We start from the raw sequence: 7161 nt of genomic DNA, 5'->3' as shown, positions 1-7161 counted from the left end.
GTGCTGAATGTTGTTGAATGCTTTCTTTGTGCTTATTGAGATGATCATATGATCTTTGTTTTTGCTTCCATTTATGTGGTGAACCACACTTATAGATTTGCATATGTTGAACCATCCTTGCACCCCACTCAGGGATGAAGCCCACTTGGTTGTGGTGGATTACTTTTTTGATGTGCATCTGAATTCAGTTTGCTAGAATTTATTGAAAATTTTTATACCTGTATTCATAAGTGATATTGGTCAGTAGTTTCCTTTTTGTGTATGTCCTTTCCTGGCTTTTGTATACTGGTGGTACTGGTGATACTGGCTTCATAGAACAGGTTGGGATGATATGTTCTTTCTCAGTGTTACAAAATAATTTCTACAGTTCAGGTATCAGTTCTTCATTGTAGGTCTGGTAAAATTTGATTGTAAAACCACCTGGTCTAGGACTTTTTTTCATTGAAAGATTTTTTGGTTTTTGTTTTGTTTTGTTGTTTTTACACAGTCTCACTTAATAGCCCTTGGTAGAGTGCTGTAGCATCACAGCTCACAGCAACCTCAAACTCCTCCACTGAAGTGATCCTCTTGTCTCAACCTCCCAAATAGCTGGGACTATAGGCACCTGCCACAATACCTGGCTAGTTTAGAGATGGGGTCTCTTGCTCAGGCTGGTCTCAAACTCCTGAGCTCCGGCAATCCATCCACCTTGGCATCCTAGGATTACAGACTTGAGCCAATGCACCCAGACACATTGAAAGATTTTTTATTGCTATTTCAATTTCATTACTTGATATTTGTCTATTTAGAAGTTCTATTTATTCCTGATTGAGCCTGGGGAGATTGTGTGTTTCCACGAATTAGTCCATAACCTCAGAGTTTTCTAGTTTATGTGCATGGAGGTTTTTACAGTAGTCACAGATGATGTTTTGTATTTCTATATCAGTCATAATATCTCCTTTTTCATTTCTGATTATTAGTATCCTCTCTTTTCTGTTTTTGGTTAATCTAGAAAGAAGTCTGTCAATTTTGTTTGCCTTTTCAAAATACCAACTTTTATCTCATTAATCTTCTGTTAGGTGGTACTTTCTCTCAGGGAGAGAAGGATGGCTTGGCCACAGGTGCAAGCTCGCTCCTAGCATTGTATGAAAGCAAGAAATGACTACACACTCTTAGATGGCATGTAGCAAAATGTCTTTATTTTCCACTCCCTTTTATTGGGAGTTAATCACATACATCACATTGATCAATAATCCTAACATCCTCAATTCTTATCTTAAACTATAGAAAAGAAAGGAAGTCTGGGAAAGTGAGATAACCATCTTAAGACTAGCCTAAAGGAAGAAAGTCTGGGAAAGTTAGACAACCATCTTAAGACTAGCCTCAGGCTATTCCTGTCTAGAGACCCAAAACAACTATATGTTATCTGACTTCTATTGTTAATGTTAAAGGTCAGGATAAACAGGGAGTAAAACCATTTTCTTCTATGTACTCAATTACATTTTTGAGAAACAGGCTCCATGACTGTTTTCTCATGGTTTGGAGGTCCCCACTAATGATGGAGTGTACTTTTACTCACATCATTTCGATGGAGTTTTTCTTTTCACTCACATCAACCTTCAAGTTATGTCCCCTGCACAGATGGGCCGTTTCAACCCTTATCTGGCAGGCTGACTTGACTGCACAATCAGGGTTCCATGTAGGAGCTTGTTAAGCCTTGCCTGCAGGCCCCCACCGTGCTTTCCTAGGTCACTTAGGCCCTGACAATAACACATAATACTCACGAGTCTTTTTCCTCAGTTTCTGAAATTAAAAGAGCACATTTCATTTAATTTTGTGAGAGTTCATCCTACATCTTCTGTATAATTCTTTTGCTATCAATTTCATTTACTTCCTCTCTGACCTCAGTTATTTTTCTTCTGCAGGGCTTGGTATTAGTCTCCTCTTCCTTTTCTAACTCCTTGAGACAAATCACTAGATGTTAGTTTGTGATCTTTGTGTTTGTTCAATGTAGGCATTTAAGACTAAAAATTTTAATCATAGAACTGCTTTTGCCAAATCCCATAAATTTTAATAATTTGTGTCTCCTTTATGATTTAGTTCAAAGAATCTTATGATTTCCATCTTAATTTATTCCTTGACCCACAATCATTCAGCAGTAGGCTGTTTAATTTCCATGATTTTGTGTAGAAATGAGTGTTTGTTTCTGCTGGAGTTGATTTCTAATCTTATTCCACTGTGGCCTGAGAAGATATATAGTATAATATTTTACTTTTCTGAATGTGTAGAGACATGTATTGTGTCTTAAGATGTGATCAATCTTAGAGAATGTTCCATGTGCTGATGAGAAAAATACATATGTAGTAGATTTGGAGTAGAATATTCTGTAAAAGTCTGTTAGGCCTATTTGCTCTACAGTCTCATTTAAGTCCTGTATTTATTTATTTATGCTTGGAAGATATGACTAGTACTGTTAATAGGGTGTTGAAGTCTCCAACTGTTAGAATGTTGCTATTTATTACTTTGTTTAGATCTAGTAGGGTTTGCTTTATAAATCTGGGTGCATCTGTGTTAGGTACATAAATATTTACAAATGTTAATAAGGTTCCATGCAATACAAAACAAAAGAAAGCTAGTATAGCCATTCTCACATCAGATAGCAAAGACTTCAAAGCAACAAAAATAGAGAAAGATAAAGATGGTCATTATATAATGGTAAAGGGAATACAGAGAACAATTCAACAAAAAGTTGAATATATTCCGAGGTATTTTATTTTCTTTTTTGTGATTGTGAAAGGTATTGAGACTTTGCTTTGATTCTTAGCTTGCTATTAATTTGTGAATATTTATTTTGTTAAATAATATTTAACCTTTTTTCAATTCAATATAATTCAAGAATGAAAACAGTCCCTTATCTCACCACTTAACACAAGAGTCAATTAAAATTGAATTAAAGACTTAAATGTAAAGACTGAAATTATAAAATGATAAGAAGAAAACACAGGGAGAAAGCTCCCATGACATAGGTTTGGGCAAAGTTTTTTTTTTTTTTTTTTAATTTCAGATTAATATGAGGGTACAAACAATTAGGTTCCATTGTTTATGTTTCTTAGGTAAAGTCCAAGTTGTAGTTGAGCTCTTCACCCAGGGGATGTGCTATATACCCTTTACATTGTGCCCATTAGGTGAGAGGTTACCAATCCCCTTCCCTCCTCCCTGTTCCTCCTCTCCTCCTTGAATTGTGTTTTTCTCTCCTATGGGCATGTAGTTGTTTATCTATTGATTTCCTATTAGTATTGAGTATAGGATACTTGCTCTTCCGTTCTAGTGATACTTTACTAAGGATATTTTATGAAGAAGACCAGTTTGGTAAACACTAAAAATAAATAAATGGAACATGATCAAGATAAAAAGCCTCTGCACAGCCAAGGGAACAACAACTAAAGCAAACAGACAACCTTCAGAATGGGAAAAGATATTTGCATGCTACAACACTGTTAAAAAGCTGATAACTAGAATCCACACAGAATTCTAACTAATCAACAAGAAAACAGCATACAATCCCATTTATGAGTGAGAAAGAGACATAAACAGAAACTTCTCTGAAGATGACAGACAAATGGCCAACAAACATATAAAAAAAGCGCTGATCATCCCTAACCATCAAAGAAATGCAAATCAAAATCATCCTGAGATATCACCTAACTCCAGTGAGAATAATCCACATCACAAAGTTCCAAAGCTATAGATGCTGGGGTGGATGTGGAGAGAAGGGAGCACCTTTACACTGCTGGTAAGATGGCAAACTAATCCAGCCTATTTGGAAAGAAGCATGGAGAATTGTCAAAGAGCTAAAAGTACACCTTCCATTTGATCCCACAATCCCATTCGTAGGTATCTTCACAGAAGGGAAAAAAATGTCATTTTATCATAGGGACATTTGCACTAGAATGTTTATTGCAGGTCAATTCACAATCACCAAGATGTGGAATCAACCCAAGTATGGATTAAATATATGTATTCCATAGAATACTATTCAGTCATAAAAAGATAGAGACTTTACGTCTTTTGTATTAACATGGATGGACTGGAAGATTTCTCAGATACAACCCCAAAAGCACAGGCAATAAAAGCAAAAATAGACAAATGGTATTGCATTAAACTAGAAAGCTTCTGCATGGCAAAGAAAAAAAAAATCTCCCCCACAGTAGATGAAAGAGACAACTTGTGGATTGAGAGAAAGTATTGCAAATTATACATTGGGATAAGAGACTAATACTCAAAATATACAAGGAACTCAAACTACTCAGTAACAAGAAAACAAATAATCCTATTTAAAAATAAGCAAAGAACTTGAATAGACATTATAGACATTTCTTAGAAGGCGGCCAACAGATATATGAAAAAACACTCAACATCTCTAATCATCAGAGAAATGTAAATTAAAACCACAACAAACTATCACCTCACACATGCTAGATCAGCTGTTATCAAACAGATGAAAGATAAGCATGATGAGTATGTGAAGAAAAAGGAACTCTTATACACTGTTGATGGTACTGTAAAATAGTATAGTTATTTTGGAAAACAGCATTGAGGTGTCTCAAAAAATTCAGAATTACCATCCCGCAATCTCACTACCGTGTGTGTGTGTGTGTGTGTGTGTGTGCGTGTGCTGTAAGAATTCAAAGCTGCGCGCCTGTGTGGCTACAGAACTCAGAAAATGCTTTATGGAAAAAGATGTTTTTTGCTGGAACTTAAAGAAAGTGGAGAATTGGACAAGCAGAAAGTAAAGAAGATGGCAAGTCCTAGAATGCTCCTTGATGCCCTATCTCACTTATTGTATTATATTTGCCATTAGCAATTAGTGATTTCTGCTTTGAATAGCTCAATAATTGCACCTTGACTTTCTTTGGCTTGGAGAATAATTTGCAGTACATGGAAAATAAAAACTAAATTTCATAGGTACATTTATTATGTATAAGGCCTTGTGCTAGCAGCTGAACATAAATCATTCAATCTTAGACAAACCTACTAGATGAAGGGGTTTGGGTCACCAGTTGAGGGGGTCTTGGCGTGAGGAATGAGGAGGCTTGACATAGAGTCTATGTCAGAGGACTGAAGAACTCTGGGAGGAGTCCTGCCCAGTAAACCTCGTGTCTGTACTTATTATCATAGAACAGGAAAAAGTAGACAAAAAGCTGCTTGTCTAACATTAGCACTGATTAGGGAGGAGATGGATGTCAGAAAGAATGTCTCCACCTTTGTTTTTCCAAAATCACAGATCTTGAGCACAACCTCTGCCCCAAGCATCAAGAGACCTCTGGAATCTAGAAAATCTTTATCATAATTATTATTGCCACATCTCACATATACATTGTCTCTTGGAGGCCAGTTTTTTGCACAAACACAACTCACATGCCATTCTCGTGATTCTCTAGGTCATTCAAGCAGGAAGCGAGTCTTATGCTAAAGATCAGGGCTCAGTTTCCCCTACAATCAGAGGTTAGGGAGGGGAGGAGTATGAGGAGACATTGGTCAATGGGTAAAAAGTTACAGTTAGATTGAAAGAATATATTCTAGTGCATAGTAGTGTTCTACGCACAGTACGATGACTCTAATTAATAATTTTGTACTATATATTTTTAAATAGCTAAAAAGAATTTTAAATGTTTTCATCTCAAAAATTAATACATGTATGAGATGATGGGTATGCTAAACCCCCTAATTTGATCATTACACAATGTATACATGTATCAAAACATGACAATGTATCCCATAAATATGAATAATTATTATACCAATTAAAAATAAAATTTATAAAAGAAATAAAACTCTTAGACAAACCACCATTTTTATATCCACTTTACAGATGAAAACTGAGCAGAATCTAAACACCTTGCTCCAGTTCACACAATTGGAAAATAATAATCAACAGCTAGGGCTTAGAAAATCTGGAAGAGCAAAAATAGACATTTCAATTCCCTCACATGGTTTTCATTTTAATGATAATACAGAGTTTACTTGAAAGCAAAATTTACTTTGGCTAAACTATTTTTTTCTTTACTTCCCACATTTAAGTTTTCAGAAGTCCAGACATGAGATGATAGCACATGCTGCATATTTCCATTTATCCCTCCAAATCCACTCCAACTCTTTACCTTTTTCTGTTCTTCAGCAGCTAACCTGTAAAGCCCACAACAATGTGCCTTTCTTTAGCTTTCCAGTGAGGTTAACCAGCAGAATGCACCCACAGGGTATATCATAAAGGAGAGAGGTCAGGATCCTATTCCCCAGACACCTTCCCTGCTGGGCTACCTCAGGTTGGTGTCCTCTAAGAGGCTCTATCTACCCCTTTCCCCACCCCCATGTCTCTCTCCCTCTACCACCACCCCATTGAAATAATTTTTTTTTCTTTAATCTTTTTGGGCCTAAAAGTGGTATGATGGTGTGATTTTCCTATTACCAACTTATAATATAACTTACTGCTTTATAAATGCACAAACTATTTATAAAGAGTCCCCTTCTTTTAACATATGATGCAGCAATTCCACTTTTGGTTATATAGTCAAAGTATTTTAAATCAGTATGTTGAAGAGCTATCTGTATTCTCATGTTCATTGCAGCATAATTCATAATATCCAAGGTATTGAATAAGTGTCCATGAACAAATGACTAAATAAAGAAAATGTGATATGCATACACAACAAAATACTATTCAGCTTTTCAAAAAGAAGGAAATTTTATCAATTGGAGTAACATGGATGAACCTAGGGGACATTATGCTAAATGAAATAAGCCAAGCACAGAAAGGCAAATATTGCATGAGCTCATTTATACAAGGAATCTAAAAAAGAACCCACAGAAGCAAAGAGTAGAATGGTAGTTGCCAGGGCTTGGTGGGGTTGGAGGAATAGGGGAAGGGGAGGTGTTGGTCAAAGAGTACAAAGTTTTAGACAGAAGGAATAAGTTTTTAAATCTATTGTATAACTTGGTAACTATAGTTAATCAGAATGTATTGTATATTGTTTTTGGAGAAAAAAAGGACATTATTAAGTGGAGTTAGGAGTTTTACTGTTATTGTGACTATCTCTTCATGTGAATGTTTGGAGAACTATGATTCCTTTTTTGTCAAAAAGAAATAAAGCAATACAAAACTGAAGTCCCTACAATAAAGTTATG

Source organism: Otolemur garnettii, unplaced genomic scaffold (assembly GCF_000181295.1).
Source record: "Otolemur garnettii isolate 467f Iridium unplaced genomic scaffold, OtoGar3 scaffold00015, whole genome shotgun sequence".
Taxonomy (NCBI): domain Eukaryota; kingdom Metazoa; phylum Chordata; class Mammalia; order Primates; family Galagidae; genus Otolemur; species Otolemur garnettii.
This window is presented reverse-complemented; position numbering follows the sequence as displayed.